The following is a 17,873-nucleotide window of genomic DNA, read 5'->3' on the forward strand; positions in this document are numbered from 1 at the left end:
TGACCTTATTAAAACTTTACAGGTCCCAAAAACTGTAAGAGATATTAGGTCATTCTTAGGGCATGCGGGTTTTTATCGTCGATTCATTAAGGATTTTAGCTTGATTTCTAGACCTCTTTGCAATTTGCTTGCAAAAGACGTTAAGTTTATCTTTGATGATGCTTGTTTAGAGGCTTTTGAGAAGCTTAAGAATTTACTCACTACCGCCCCCATAGTCCAGGCACCCAACTGGAACTACCCTTTGAGATCATGTGTGCTCTTCAGATTATGCTATTGGTGTTGTGCTAGGTCAGCGAGAAAACAAATTACTTCATGTGATTTACTATGCTAGCAAAACTCTGAATGATGCCCAGTTGAACTATACCACCGAGAAGGAACTGTTAGCCATTGTGTTTGCCTTAGACAAGTTTAGACCCTATCTCTTAGGTTCTAAGATCGTATATATACTGATCATGCTGCTTTGAAATATCTTCTGTCTAAAAAGGATACGAAACCTAGATTGATTAGGTGGATCCTTTTGTTGCAAGAGTTTTCTCCAGACATTAGAGACAAAAAGGGTGCCGAAAATGTAGTAGCAGACCACTTGTCTAGGCTAGTTGTTGATTCCCCTGATGATTCCCTTCCTATAAGGGATAGCTTTCCTGATGAACAACTGTTCTTTGTTACCCAATTACCTTGGTATGCAAATATAGTGAACTATCTTGTTACTGGTCGAATGCCCCAACATTGGGGTAAACAAGATCGTTCTAGGTTTTTAGCCGAGGTTAAGCACTTCTTTTGGGATGATCCTTATTTGTTTAAGTATTGTCCAGACCAGATTATTAGGAGATGTATACCTGAGAGTGACCAGTCCAGTATTATTTCCTTTTGTCATGATCATGCTTGTGGGGGTCACTTTAGTGCTAAGAAGACTGCTGCTAAGATATTGCAGTGTGGATTCTATTGGCCTTCGTTGTTTAAAGACTCCCACAGTTACTGTGTTACTTGTGAACGTTGCCAGAAATTAGGAACCATTTCCCGTAGGAACATGATGCCCTTGAACCCTATTTTAGTTGTTGAGGTCTTTGATGTGTGGGGTATTGACTTTATGGGTCCGTTTCCTAATTCTTTTGGTAACTTATACATCCTTGTCGCTGTAGACTATGTCTCTAAGTGGATTGATGTGGTTGCGTGTAATACTAATGACCATAGGGTTGTGATTGAGTTCTTGAAAGATAATATACTTACACGTTTTGGTACACCGCGAGCTATAATTAGTGATGGAGGGTCGCACTTTTGTAATGGACCTTTTAGGCTTTTGATGAAGAAATATGGTGTTACACATAAGGTAGCTACCCCGTATCATCCACAGACTAGTGGTCAAGTAGAGGTTTCCAATAGGGAGATAAAACGTATATTAGAGAAAACAGTTAATCCTAATCGGAAAGATTGGTCGTCTAGGCTTACTGATGCCTTATGGGCTTACCGTACTGCGTTTAAGACCCCCATTGGAATATCACATTATAGACTTGTGTATGGAAAGGCATGTCACTTACCTTTTGAGTTAGAACATAGAGCATACTGGGCTGTTAAGCAGCTAAATTTTTCACTAGACAAGGCAGGAGCCCATAGGAAACTCCAGCTCAATGAGTTTGAAGAAATTCGTAGAGATGCATACGATAGTGCTAAGGAGTATAAGAACAAAATGAAACTTGTGCATGATAGGAATATTTTAAGAAAGTCATTTTCTCCAGGTCAAAAAGTTCTTCTGTATGATACCCGCTTGCATCTTTTCTCTGGGAAGTTACGTTCTCGGTGGACGAGTCCTTTTATTGTTCGCACTGTCTTTCCTCATGGAGATGTTGAGATTGAGACACGGATGGTAGTAGTTCTTTGAAAGTTAACGGTCAGAGATTGAAACCCTTTTTAGATCCCTTTCCTATAGGTGATGTTGAGGAGGTCCATATGGAGGACCCTGTTTACCCTTGATTGACCATCAAGGCGATTGTATGTTGTATATTAGTTTTTGATTTCTCTCTTCACCCAGGTACTATCTTTCCAACTTCTCCTCGTGTTATTTTACTTTTGGTACTGCTTTTTCATTAGAAACATTGAGGACAATGTTAGATTTAAGTTTGGGGGTGGGGTAAAACTTTTTAGTTGCATTTTTGAAAATTCTAGCGTCACATAGTATCCGGTTAGCTAAGTTTACATACGGTTTCTCATCGAAAAGATGGAAATTGGAATTGCTAGGGAAAACAATCTTCTGAGACATTAGAGAAAAAGACATTGAGATCTTTGACATTCAGGAGAGAACTTGTTCCTTTTAGAGGGTAACCGTGATGGACCTAACCATCCATGATGAAAAGGCAAGTAGGTCAAAAGGAAATGCCAGAAAGACAAAGCAACCTCACAATGTAGTCTTAGTTACTGGATTACGACTCTCTCTCAGTATAAACTTATCATCATCAACAAGCGGAGCGACATAAAAATCTATGAAGAAAGTTAAAGACGTTTAAGGTTTATAAGCAACAATAAAAAAGAATAATTCAAAAAATTAAAGTTTAAGATTGAGTTACAAGAGCAAAGAAAATCAAACGATATACGTTATTGAAGTTCATGATACCAAGAAGTTACAAGTTGTGAAGATCCAAGTTCTAAAGTCCTTCTCTAATGGCCATGTAAATTGTTGTCTTGTTATTTTTGTTTCCAAAAAAAAAAGTACATTTAAATTTTGTTTAATAAAGCCATATGGAAGTAGAAATCTATAAGGAAGTTTCAAGCAAGAAATCGAAGAGAAGAATTAATTGTCAAGGTTCTACGAAGTTCGAGAGTTTATCATCAACAGTTGAAGACCGAAGAAGACATTGTTTCTACTGAGCACTATGAGAGAGTCGAGGAGAGATGCATATTGGTTGCTTTGTTAGTCCGCTTTCCATCTAGCACAAGATCTTTCTAACAATGGTTCAACTCATCACACGTAATTAGTACAGCTATGTAGCAAATGTCCTCTCATTTTTATCTCTCTCCTAATCTTATCAAGTTGTAAAGCGGATGCATCTTACAATGTTTATCTAGATGTGTAGCGGATATCTCTTTATCTAGCAGTATTGTAGATGTGTCTCCCCTATTTTTTGTTCAGCTTTAGAGCTGGCACCTTTAATTTCTATGGCATTCTAGTTACTTGGAGATAGGTTGAGAATCTGTATGTCCTCATAGCTCTTTGGATACTTGTGACCAATTAGAAGTCATGGTTTTGTGGGTACACCTCTGGTAAACCCTCCCGAGACTATATCTCGGTCACTAGGTCCACCTAGTGAGTTAGGCTTTTATTTCTATTATTTCACTAGGGCCACCTAGTAACAAATAATAGTTTTGGGGGTATTTGATAGACACATTTTTGTGTCTGAATTGTCCTCAGTGTCTCTATTACTAGTGCTTGATTTTGTACTTATTATGGTGTTTTTATGTTTGTGTAGGTGTTTTTGGAGAAATACACTTGTGTGGAAAAAGTTGCTCAAAAAGTGCTATTTGGACCCCTGGAGGACATTTGCTATACAGACCCCAGATTTGGCTAAGGGGCACCCAAGGTTATGCGTAGCCCAAATTCATCCTCAGCATCCAAATTTTTCCTCAACACTTCAGTTGGACACCTACTATTTACACTCCACAAACAGATAGAGGGCGACCTTCTTCTTCCACATTTAAACAACATAATTTGGCGGGAAATTTGGCAGTGGAAGAAGAATACTAGGGTTTGTGATTTGACCTTGTTTCAGTGAGATTAAAGGGCTGTAATCAAATGGGTTTAATCCTTTGAGCCAGACAGGCGTGTTATGGGTGTTTAGTTGGATCAGATTTTGCTGGATATTCCGTTCGAAGTGAAACAGGGAGAGTTAACCAAGTCACCTGCGATTTCTTCTGGAACTGATTCAGACGAGATTCCATTGGATTTTTCTCTTAGTTTGGATATATACCAGCCTGCTACATCACAACAGGATTGGTAAGTGCTTTGAATTCGATCAGAGGGGAAGATTTCATGTAATCTCGACTAAACAGGGCATGCACATTCTCGGGAAACTTCTGCGATATTTTGAGAAGGTCTGTGTGTATTTTCAGCGTGCTAAAACTCCTATGGAGCGTGTATGATGCTGTTGGGAGTGTACAGAGTACATGAAGACGCGTGAAGGAGCTGAAAAAGGAAATTACTCCCGTGACAGGAAGAAGAGAGTAAACAGAGTTAATCAAGATTATATGCCGTTATTACAGCTATTTTTAGGCCCTGTATAGTATATAAAGAGTGTTCGGTGGTCATAGAATTTTTACGGAGAGTTTGGGGAGATTATAGAGCATCACAGAGTCGATAAAATCAAGTTCCAGAAATATTTTTCTGCTGCTGCTCATCTGAAGAACGCGAAGAACAGACCATCCAAGACAGTCGTTTTTCAACATCGGAAACGACACACAGGCGAGGGTCGAGAATCAGCGACAATACTGTTCTATCGTTCTTTTCAGTTTGTAACACTTATAACTGTTGCAAACCCGATTTTTAATAGTTTTTCTCCATTTCATCTTTGTAAACACCCTTTGAGCAATAAAAATGAATTTTGAGTGTGTTTCCAACATGATGATGAGCTAATTCTCCCATAACCAAGACAATGAGGAAGCTATTCACGCATGAATAATGGGTAACTATTTAATTCTCTCTAATTTTTAATTATAATTAACTTAATCACTACTTTTACAGAGTTTTAAATTGTTTACATAATTTTCTTAATTACTTGTGATTCAATTTGATAGATTATACTTTGTTGAATCAATTGATAGTCTATGCTTGGGGAATACAATTAATAGAGTTCGATCCTGGCTCAGGATGAACGCTGGCGGCATGCTTAACACACTTTGAGAATATGTTTGATTAATTTTGAATTAAGAAACAAGGGACTTAAAAACATAATTAGAGTTCTGGATTATTTTCCATAATTTATTCATGTGTGATAGTGGAATCAGTGTCTTGGTTATTCCTAATAATCTTAATTAATTCTTGTTTGTTTTTAAATTTCATTAAATCTAAAATCTTTTGCTTTCACAACTCTCAACGAACTTTTTACTACAACTCAATTTGAAATCACATCATCTAGGCCCAAAATTATTAAACTAAAGTGTGAATGTGTAAACAGAAGTTACACATGCATATGACATGTGTATCCTGAAGTTACACATCTTTATGCCATATGTAATGAAAAGTTACACATCAAAAAAATAGAAAACAAAAAGAACACATACAAAATATACATTTATTACTTTAATATTCATTTACAATAATTTCTTAGCATGTGTAACTAGAAGTTACACACGCATATGTCTAGTGTAATTGAGAGTTACATATGCATCTATATAGTGTAATTGAGAGTTACACATGCGTCTGACGTCTGATTTGTGCTTTTATGAAGTTTAAATATTTGCCTTTCCTTCTTGTCTTCGTCCCTCCAAAATGCTTGCATATCTGCAACGAAATAAACATCCATAGATTAGGTTCGATGAAAAAAAAGCAAAAATAATAATATCATAGAACAATTATAAGGCAAAATTACAGAACAAAGATCACAGAAAAGACACATGATAACCTATCTTAGCTTGTGTAACTGGGAGCTACACATGCATCTGTCATGTGTAATTGGAAGTTGCACATGCATATGACTTGGATACCTAGCATGTGGAATTTTTTGGTTGCAAGTTTGTTCATTTTAGCATGTGTAACTAGGAGTTACATGTGCATCTGTCTAGTGTAAAGAGGAGTTACATGTATATAGTATGTGTAACTAGGAGTTACACATGCATATATCATGTGTAATTGAGAGTTACAAATGCACCTGACTTGTGTAACTGAGAGTTACACATCCATATAAAGCACACATTTTCAACTATAAAAGAGCTAAAAATTATAACTTCTATCCAGCCATAAATTGCAAGAATATCCCAGAGCTTTGATAAATGTTTTTGGTTCTCTTGGTAAGCTAGTGTCTTATCAGTGCGCGCAAACCACATCGAAACCTGCATATACATCAATTGATATAGAAAAGGTTACAATTATTCAGAAATTACTTCCATAGAAACATTGAAATAACATAGTCAAAACACCCCTAAACAAGCATGTGTAATCATCTGAGACACATATAAAATCCATGCGTAATTCGGAGTTACACATGCATCCTTCTAGTGTAACTGGGAGTTACACATGCATATGTCATGTGTAACTGAGAATTACACTGGCAGCAACAACATTCACATCAGCCATAAAAAAAGACCCATACAAAAACAGATAAAAACATAATTCACCACAAAAATTTCTCAGAAATTACACATGCAATTAGGTTGTGTATATAGGAGTTTCACATGTTATTTAACGTGTGTAATCAGAAGTTACACATGTAATTATCTTACCTGAAAATATAAGCATACTTAGAACTACAAAACATAAGCATACGTAGAACTACAAAAATATAAGCATATCTTCACTTTTGAGTCTTGTAGATCTTATTTATGAGTACATGTGAAAAATATAAGCATACTTAGAACTATAAATATGCAACATATATAGACATCCACATAGCATGTATAACTACCAGTTACACATTCAGTTAGCATGTGTAACTGGCAGTTACACAACCAATTGTTGTGTTATTACCTTGGTTGGTTATTCCAGTGTGCATGATATATCTAGTTAACATGTGTAACTATTATCTACACATCCATAGTCTACAAACACTAGTTTCAGATTAAACTAACAACTCTCTAAGCACACATTTTCAACTGTAAAGAGCAAAATATCGTTATTTCTCACCTTGATAGTAGCCAACATATTTCTCTATCCAAGCATAAACTTCAAAAATACCCAGGAGTATCGATAAATGTCTGTGCTTCTCATAATAGTTTCCTTTCATCGCACGCAAACCACATCGAGACCTGCGTAGACATCATTGATCCAGAAAATGAAAATAATTATTTAGATTTTACTTTCGTAAAAAACCATTGTCTAAACACTACTAAAACAAGCATCTGTAGTCAGCTGGTACACATTAAAAATTCATGTGTAATTTGAAGTTACACATGCATATGGCATGTGTAATCAACAATTACATATTCCGCATCAAGGTATTTTGCATTCATTCGCATTGATTAACACCAGTTCAAGTTATTCTGTATCAAATCCTTGTCAAATACTAGTATTATGAAAGCTAAAAAGAGTACTGATCTTCTAACCAATAATTTTCATATGTAACTAGTAGATACACATCCATATGGCTTAAGTGAAACCATTCCATACCTATATCCTCACCTATATATCCATATACTACCTTTCAAGAAAAGAAGTAGATGGTCGTAAGTAATCAAAAAGGCTTACCTGGATATTTCAGGATCTAGTAGTGGTCAAGCTTGTTCCTTGGTGGTGCACTTATACGTGGGTACTTGGGGTTCCTTGCCTTCTGCAATGTCTTTGGCCTGTGAAATGTGACTGATGTGCGGATCTTCTTAGCCTTCTTCTTAATGCTTGATGCTCCAGCTTTGACAGCCTTAGCAGCTTTGTTAGCCTGCACCTTGGATTCAGCCTTCTTAGTAACTACATGACAAGCAACTGATATCAGTATCATAGCAGCCAGAAAACTTCTCATACAAATGAACAAAAAAGAACATCCAAAAATAAAAAACCAGTGGATACAGAACAGTCTAAACTATCTTATAACTGAACAAACTACATAAGGTATACAAAACTTAATAGTTCAGCCTTACAGAGTTACAAACTCTACAAAAAGAAGGTAATCCATCTCCATATGATGTGCATTTTAATCAGGACAAACACATGCAAGAAAGCACAACCAAAACCACCCCTCCTAACTGAAATCAGCTAATTACCTGTGACCACTAGCACCAGCAGTAGAAACTTAAAATAGTTCACCCTCTTTCTTCTCATCATCTCCTTCAATTCATCAATTCTGAAAAACACCACCACTGACTTCAAAATCCTTCTTCAAACCTGCTCCAATACCACCACAACCTCCTCATACTCCTCCAGAACCTGCATCTCCACCACCATAGATTTGTTAATAAAACTCAACATGTGTAGGCAAGATAAGCAAAATAAAACACCAACAAGTGTCAACAACTTTCTCCATTAGAATTACGAGAGATCATCGTTTTATTTGAATGGAGAATATATTCTTAGCTTATTGAATTCAACCAGTATTATCAACAAATCGAACTTGAACAACAACATCAACAGAAACAACAACAATATTAAAATTGAAATCAAGAATGAAATTAAAATTGAAATCGAGAATAATTACAAACAATAACAACAACTAAAAATCAAAATGTACCTTGATTCTGTTGTTATTCTTCCGAAACAGTGATGATTCTTGTTGATCTCAGAAATCAAAAGAAACAAATTCAAATCAGAAAACCTTACATGGAGAAGCTTTGAAACAACAAACTAGAATCAATTGAGAATTCGTAGATTGATTGATAATCAGTTGTTAAATAAATTTGAATCAAATCATTCAGATCTATAAATCGACTGAAACAAAAATCGATTAAATCAATACATAAGAAATCTTCAAATGAAATCAGTGAAACAAAATTCGATTAAATCAATACCTAGACAAATCTTTTCTGCAGGTCGATTTGATTATGCAGATTAATCTTCAGATGCAGTTGATCTTCGCTGGTTAGTAATCGCATGAAATAAATCTTCTTCGTCATCCATATCATCTCTCTATCAGATTCGATTCATCTTCTTAACAACTGAGAATACAGAGGAATCGATGGAGAAGATGAAAAAATGTGAAAGGAAACCTTAAAACTCTTCATCGTTGTTGCAGTAGGAGATCTAAAAGGAGAAGATGAAAATAAATCTCAGAAAAACCCTAGAACTTTTTTTCTCCGCAACCGAGGGAGATAAAGATGAGAGAGAAATATAATGGGAAAATGAAAATATTTATTGCTTTTCCTCTTGTATTTATAGAAAAGGGTAGTTTTGTCAATATCAAAATACATAATATAAAATTATAGAGCCAGATCTGAAGAGAAATTGATATTTTGGGCCTAGTAATATCATTTTCTGAGAGTATGGAGTTGACAATGTATGATCCATTTAATGGGGCTTCTATATATTGAACCCATATAGTAGGGGGGTTATAGTATTTTTCACTTATCTTAATCTTCGTCTCCATCTTGAGACGGGCGCATTGGATTGTACTCATCCATGACGTCCTTCAAAAGAGGTAGCATTCATAAAACCTGAAATCGTGTCCTTGTTTTTCGGAGAAATAACGTTTCTCCTCTGTTTCCTACATGAAGTGCACAAAAACCAATTTATTATTTCACCAAAAAACTGTTTTAAAAAGAAGTACTTAAATGAGAAATTACTTATGACATCATTCATATTATATCCAGATGGAAGGTATCTGAATAGCGTAGCTTGGATGATAACATACTGTTTGGCCTTTCCTTTTATAGTTCCAACCCTGTGTTTGTATAACTTGCATAGATCTTTGGTGAGGAATCAAAAATCTTTCTACAAAATGGTTATGGACCAGATCCCAAAAGTTTTGTTCGACTATTAAAACTTCTTTTATAATTGGAGAAGATATAACTCTAACCCATGCATCTATGATTGATGTATCTTCCTCTGTGGTGAATCTGGCAACCATACTGGCAAAACTAATTACAAAAGATAGTTGTAGAAACTAAAGAAGATGTTCACAGTTGGGTTGTGCTTGCACTCTATTTATAGGAAATTTTGTAAAGGATGTGTCGTTCCTTCCTCCCACTCTTCACGGATGCATGTTAACCGAACTGCATAACAGTGTTTCGCACCTGTCACATCATTCATTTCTATCGTTGTTAATCATGCAATCTGGAGCCAATGGTGCTGAAAAGGCCTCGGTATAATGTAGACGTTCCTTTCCTAATGTGAGACCAGTATCTATCTCAACGGCCTAGCATACTCTCCCATCCGAGCACAAGCGAACGACCCCTAGTTGTATCCTAACTAACACCGATATTGTTCCCACTTACCCACTTAGGTTATCCAGCAGTGTGGGATTTTTAACGACACTACTGCGGTTATCCAGCAGCAGCTTTCCGAGAGGTCACCCATCTTGTGAGTACTCTCGGCCGAGCACGCTTAACTGAGAAGTTTTTCCCACCACTCAGTCAAGTGAACCCATCATGCCTCGGTGTTAGGAAAGGAAAAATCATTACTTATATTTCAATCGGCTAACCACTTCCGAAATCGGCGTATTCCAATACCACCACCTCAAATTGGAGTCGTCATCGGCTCCTGAATATATTCTCAAAACCATATCTGCGACGTTCCCTGCCCCTCATGAGAAGCACCTGGACCAACCCTTTCCAGCGTACTTCCCACCCTCGGCAGGTGACCCTTCTTCGGCTCTGATACCGTTTGTAATGACTCGTCCCTCCACCGATATTGTCCCCACTTATCCACTGTTGTTATCCGGCAGTGAGGGGTTTTCAACGGACGTCACTGCGGTCATCCAGCAACAACTTCCCAGAAGGTCACACATCCCTGGATTGCTCCCGTCCGATCATGCTTAACTGCAGAGTTTTCTGCCAACTCTGGAGCCAATTATGCTGAAAAGCCCTCGGTATAATGTAGACGTTCCTTGCCTCATGTGAGACAAGTATCTATCTCAACGTCCTAGCATACTCTCCCATCCGAGCACAAGCGAACGACCCCTAGTTGTATCCAAACTAACACCGATATTGTTCCCACTCACCCATTGAGGTTATCCAGCAATGTGGGATTTTTAATGGCACTACTGTGGTTATCCACAACAGCTTCCCGAGAGGTCACCCATCATGTGACTACTCTCGGCCGAGCACGCTTAACTGAGAAGTTTTTCCCACAACTCAGTCAAGTGAACCCATCAGGCCTCAGTGCTAGGAAAGGACAAATCATTACTTATATTAATGGGCTAACCACTGCCGAAATCGGGGTATTATAGGTGTACCCAAAAAATCTGTTTTTATCTAACTAAGGTGTTACCCTTGTCTATGGCCCCCAGAAGCAAGACCACTAGGGCTGTCAATATCAGTCCGATATCCTGAATCCATTTCCGAGAATTCGAGATCCTATAGAATTTTATCCCTTTTATCGAATATTGGATCGGCTTTTTATCGGATATTTTCTTCCTTAACATATCAGATTCGGATTAGGCTCCATCCGTTTGTTAATATCTGATATCCGATAGAAACAATGATTTACTTGTAATTTTCAATGGAGAATGACTTGATCAATTGGGATAACGGGTAAATTAAGCCTCCTCTCTCGTATGATTTCAATGGCGAATGCAGCAATTTGAGAAAGAAACAATATGGAAAGCTCATGGAGCATTAGTTATGGTATATATATCATGTGGAGGTTATCATATCATAACAACTATTGCTGTCAATGTTGGTATCAATCAGATTATATTCTGTGTTTATCATGATCTTATTGCTCTTTCCATACTCGCACCTGTTGCTTACTTTCGTGACAAAAGGATTCGTCTTCCTATCAGTTCTCATCTACTAATCTCATTCTTCTTCCTCAGATTAATTGAGTATGTTTTAATCCAATCAAGACCCCACATTCTTCAAATTTGTTAAAATTTTATACCTTATTCATGATTTCATATGATTGAGCAAAACTCGTTATTCAATTTTGTTAAAATTCGTTCATTCTCATTATGACTAGGGTATCTGGGAACCGGCTTTTGTTATTAACTTTCTTTCTCCAGATATTACCAGATAAATATCTGATAGCTTAGCCTATCAGAATCGATATATGATTTTTGATATCCTATAGGATATTATCCGATAGTGCTTAACCTATCAGATACATATTTCTAAATACCCGACGGATATTCATCCGTTGAAAGCCCCAAAGACCACAATCAATGGGATGACCTGTAAATGAATGAACATACTAAAATCCACTATTACCAGATTAGATTATGCAAATAAAGGAAATACATATGTTAAAAAAAAATTAAACAAACCTTCTCGATGTTGGGGAGGGTGATGTTAATGTAAGTTTGTCTTCCTTGGAGAAAAAATAAGCACATTCTTCAAAACAAATACTGACCCCACCTTAATTTTCTTTTTTCAGACTCAAAATGCTCCACCACAGTGTGGCTGACATGTGGACTCATTTTACTATTAAGATCATGTAACAAAAAAGAAAAAAAAAAGCGTGTATTGGGTGAGAATAGGACCACCCAATGGTACTGACTAACTAAACATATAACTAAACAGAAGTAAACAATCAACTTCACCCTCAAACAAAATCTACCAAGACCATCTGCTCTATGCTCCTCGAACAATACAACCAACCGATGGATTCTTTGATGGGCGGGTTTTATTGGCCCCAATGGGGTTTTTCTGCTTCTTTCCTCTGCGTAAAATTGTTGCACAAGAAACTAAAGGTTACTTTGATATCGTTAACGCCTTCGGTTCCATCCCTTACTAATTATTGTGTGACTTGTGTATATTCATCTGGTTCTCCTATTTCCCTCCTTCTACATTTAAGGCTTTCTAAATTTTGATGTTCTTCTGTTAGACCAGCAATTTTTTGTCGGCCGGTTAAGGCACCACATGAGTTAGAGTCATATCCATATGATTATTTACTATGGGACATGGGGTGAGATCAACAACAACGCATTTTTTATGGTGCTCATTCGGGTTCCATGAGTCACCCATGACCGTCGTGTTTATTCGAGATGCTATGAAATTTTGAAGATTGACATCCGAGTAACTATCTAACATTGATGTCAACTCGTTTTTTTCAAAACGTTCCCAAGGATCGCCACCCTCCATATACATCTTTAATACTCCCTTTTAAACTACAAAATCATTGCTACTAAGAACTTGAGTTGATAAACTATTAAACCTTGCGACCATATTGGGAGTTTAGGTTTGGATTTCAATATATGTATATAGTAATAGTGTTAATCATTGTAAAATCTTGGGAATAATATAATCAGAATCGTGTGTAATGGTCATAACCTAACCATAGACAGAATCGAGGGTTCAAGATAACAATAATGCAATGTATGGCGGTGTAGGTCCATACATACTTTAGTTTTGTGTTTGATGTGACAAGTCGATGTCCCAAATTCAAAAATATAAAAGGAAATGAAATAAAAAGAAAAAAATAATATCCCCTGCTCATGCATATCAGTATATATAGCCTTAATATTAATAATTGTAGAAGTTTAGTACGAATACAATGACAATCACGTGTGATGGTCAGAACCCATCCATTGAGAGAATCGAGGGTTCAAGATAATAATAATGCAACGTATGAGGTGTAGCTCCATACATACTTTATTTTTGTGTTGGATGTGACAAGTCAATGTTACCAATTCAAAAATATAAAAAGGAAAAAAAGAAAGAAAAAAATATCCCCTTGCTCAGATATATCAGTAGTAGTGGGGTTGATTCTTCCCGTGTCGAGTTTTCAGAAAAAGAGTGAACATTAACCAATAGTTAGAACATATCAGCACCTTTTTATCCAGGATAAATTGGAGCCTACTGTGATTAATTGGGGCCTATGAATTACTTCAACTAACCTAAAGAATAGGATATGGGGTGTCTAAATGATGGGTAAAAATACTAAATTAACCTTGAAAGAAACTTTAATTATTCTAATACAAATACAAAATCATAATCACTTAATTAAAAAATAAAAAAATCATTAATCAAAACTCAAAAAAAATTCAATTTCCATCAAAATCAAAACTAAAACTAAAACCTAATCAATCACAAACAACATTTGAAATCTAATGAACCTTTTTGGATTTTGAAAAAAAAAAACCAAAACCAAACAATTCAAGTGATTGAGTTAAATCTCTTTAATCCATTCCTTCTAAGAGGTACTCTACAATGATTTACCTCTAAATCTTTGAAATTCACTTATCAAATTTTCTGAAAATCCACCCAAAATAGGTTTATATGTGCACCATATTAGTCCGATTATGGTTGATGTTACAAGCAATCGGTTTTTATTGTGAACCTAAATAACTCGATTCTGGGTGAACATCAACCATAATCGGTTTACGTTAATGCACGCAACCGATTCGGGGTTCAAGTTCGGATTTGTACAGAAATCAAGAATCAGATTATTAGTGCATATATATAATCTGATTGTGACTGTTAAAGAATATTTTTTGAAATTGAAATTATAGTCGTTGGTACTTTGTGTATATAAAGAGGATAGCCTATTCTCTATCATACACTATTTAATCCAAAGAAATATTTCATTTGAAGATGTCAAGTCCATCATCATTAACTAACAAATCAGTCGAACACATACTTAGAAGATACAAGCGAACAACCAAATCAACTGCGGCAATGGAAGAAGAGATACGCAAAGGAAGCGAACAAACAACTACAAACGCGGCTTCGTCTTCATCACCTAACAAATATATTTATGTAATGGATGAAGTGTTCAGCAAGCAAATAACTACAAAAGAAACCATATCATCATCATCGTCCGCGACAGAATATGAAGAGGAACTCAAGGCAAAGAAACAAGGTCAAGAGAAATTCCAACTAAGGGAAAGAATGAAGGATGTTGATAAAGAGACCGAATGGATTAGAAACTTTTACATTCTCAAGGATCTTCCCGAAGATCCTAAAGATCATATTATATGTTGGATTGAAGTTGGTTGGGGTTCTTTTCTTTAAACAGACGGGCAAGAAACCAAGCTATAATTATGAACCATATCACATTTGTTCAAGGACAAATCATGTTAGGAAATTATGCATCAAGTACAACGAGATTCTCGCTAGACACAGAGGAGACAAGTTCGTGACACATGATGAATATACCGCTTGGAGAGGAGAGCGGTTTTATCATTTCGAAGCGGCATTGATAGTTGAAGCTCACACTAAGAAATAGAACTGTGCTAGTTTCCATTTTAAGAGTTTATGAAAAATGGAAATGATCCACAATCGGATCATGTTGGACCATATGTAATCCGATTATTGAGTTAAAAATTGTTTGTTCTTCTGTAACTTTTTCTTCCCAAAATCGAATTACATTATCGTACATAAAGACCGATTATGGAAGAACCTCGGATCGTGTTAGACCATATGTAATCCGATTATTTAGTTAAAAATTGGGTGTTCTTCTATACCTCGTTCTTCCCAAAATCGAATTACATTATCGTCCATAAAGACCGATTCTGAAAGAATCCCAGACAAGTTTTGTTCAGAATAGGTTTATAATAGTTCCTTAACCGATTCTTGTTTGAAGTCAGAATTGGTTTATAACAGTTGTAGTGTAAACCGATTTTGAAAAATCTGTAGCAAACTACCTCCAGAATCGGACTTTAAAAACGTATTATAAGACCGATTATGTTACAAATTTCATGAGGCCAACGTACCCAAAAAAGACAAATCACTTTCATTCATTAAGCTTGGTTCGGTTTGCAACATACAATATATGAAAGCGACAAAATATAAACATCTGATAGTTCAAGTTCTGAACAAAAGGAAAATACTCATTCCAACACTTGAATACCCCCTTCATGTGATCCGGCTCGACTAACTCTTCCAACACTTCATGTTGGGCTCGTATTTTTCAAACCATTTCTGAGTGAGCTCTGAGGAATAATGAAACCTACACAACGGTGGTAATGGACAATCTTTACGTAGCCTAAGACAGATAAAATGTATGTTGTTAGGGTTGAATAAAACAATTCTCCGATCCTTAAGCGATTCATCCCAAATGGTTTACTTGGGGGCGTATGTATAATATGTTTCATGACCAAATAAATGAACAACATAACTCCATGTTTCGGCCAGAAGCTGACCACATAGAGGCATGCTCATTCAATACTCTGGGGTAATTGGTCCATTCCCCTTTGGCCCTTTTACACTAGCAACCATTTCATAAAATCTCACTTCTTTATCCTTTCTTGATCCTTCCTTCATCATTGAAATGTAAAAATCCTTGTCTTCTTATAGGCGCAAGGCCATCGTCTTTCTAAAATGTTGGCATTGGTTAGGTTCTCATCGTCCGCCAAGCTTATATGACCTATTTGTTCTGACGCAACGTGATAACCACAATTCCAATTCGTATCCACATCACCGGTAGATAAAACATAGGGCTTAATGAATTCAGGAAGTTTCGAATAATACTCCTCGAATATGGTGTAACACGTTCGATGGGGTCTACCTCGTTCATCCCTAGGTGTGCTTCCATCACCAAGATCGGCCCTTAGAGTCTCCATAGAACCCATTTGTATCGCTTGTCTCTTCCATGCACGTATCCTTGATACTCGTGTTGTACTCTCTTGACTCTCTTGAGAAGGAACGATTAGATCATATGGCTCATCGTTTATTGTTGGCGCTTGACTTTCTTGAGAAGGATCGATTGGATCCTCATGTTGCGAAGGAGCGATTGGATCATTTGAAAGGACCATATATGCGCTATTTGTCCCGCTTTCTCCCTTCTTAGGTCGACCCCTTTTCCTCTTAGCCGGTGCCTGTTCATGCTCAATTTGTGAAGGAACGTTTGAAACATTTGTCTTGGCTTGTGCGTTACTTGTCCCGCTTTCCCCTTTCTTTGGTTGACCCATTTTCTTTGGAACATGCGCCTCTTCATATTCACCATCTTCATACTCATGTTGAGAAAAGTTTCTTTTATGACTCAATAACGGGTTTTTTCCGATGCTCATTGCAACCTTAAACTCTTTCCTTTCTTCCTTCCTATCCATGTTGGTAGGTAGTCCACCCGTCGATACTAGCATCGTTGGTTCTCCGACCGGTACCATATGAGGGTTAACGGCTAGTTTTAAGTCGTACATCAAAACTTTTCGTCCCAAACCATCCTTTTTGCGAATTTCTCGATGAGTTATCTTCCAATATTCGTGTCCACAAAGGATTCGAGTGGTTCTTCAGCTGGGGGTGGTATGAAAGTTAGTTGCTTCCAAAACGGATCAATGATTTCAAAAGGAATTCCTTGTTGGTACCTCGCAATCATGTGATGACATGGAAATATCCTTCAAGGTCCTTATCTGTTAGTTGCTTCTAATATTGCATTGTATGTGCCATGTGAAAAGAAAATGCTTAGCATCCGGAAAAACCACTCCTAAGGCATTCATTAGTGCTTGATCCTTATCCGTTACTATGATCCTTAGAGTTTGATCGCCACGGTTATCTCCTTCAAGGTCTCTAGCATCCAAGTAAAACTCACATCATTCTCCCGATCCATAAACCTCCATGCTACCGTGAAAGTTTGCTTGTCGGAAGTATGTCAAGCAATGTTTAACAACGTCATGTTGTATTTTTTGGTATTGTACGTACAATCTATTAACAAAATTTGATAGAAGCATTGGACCAACTTCATCATCTCCGGATGCGCCAAGAAAATACCAGTCACTTTACCTTCCAATACCTGCTTCCTCATTGTGTATCCGTGTTGATCGGCTAATCACTGAGATTGTTCCATAACAGCTATACCATCCCATTCCCTCTTCCTAAAGGCTGCTATTTCCGTGTAAATTTGCCTCAAAGTGGACAAGTTATTCTTATCATCCTCCTTAATCTTCCTAAGGATGTCACTTGGTTTACACGCTTTCATCGACCTTACCGTTTCCAATTGATGTGGTTTCAACCCACAAACGACCGCGTGTCCAATAAGAGATTCCGGATCATCATGATTATGACAACCATTCATCACTTTATCGAGCTCGTATACCTTACCACTGGGTCCACTGGGTCTATTCACTATAATCTTAAACGGGCAACCATACTTCTTTGAAGTAATGTATTCCCTTGCCGACTTCTTCGCGTACGGTCTGTCCTTCCCCCAGTGACTT

The sequence above is a fragment of the Papaver somniferum genome, unplaced genomic scaffold (genome assembly GCF_003573695.1).
Source record: "Papaver somniferum cultivar HN1 unplaced genomic scaffold, ASM357369v1 unplaced-scaffold_99, whole genome shotgun sequence".
NCBI lineage: Eukaryota > Viridiplantae > Streptophyta > Magnoliopsida > Ranunculales > Papaveraceae > Papaver > Papaver somniferum.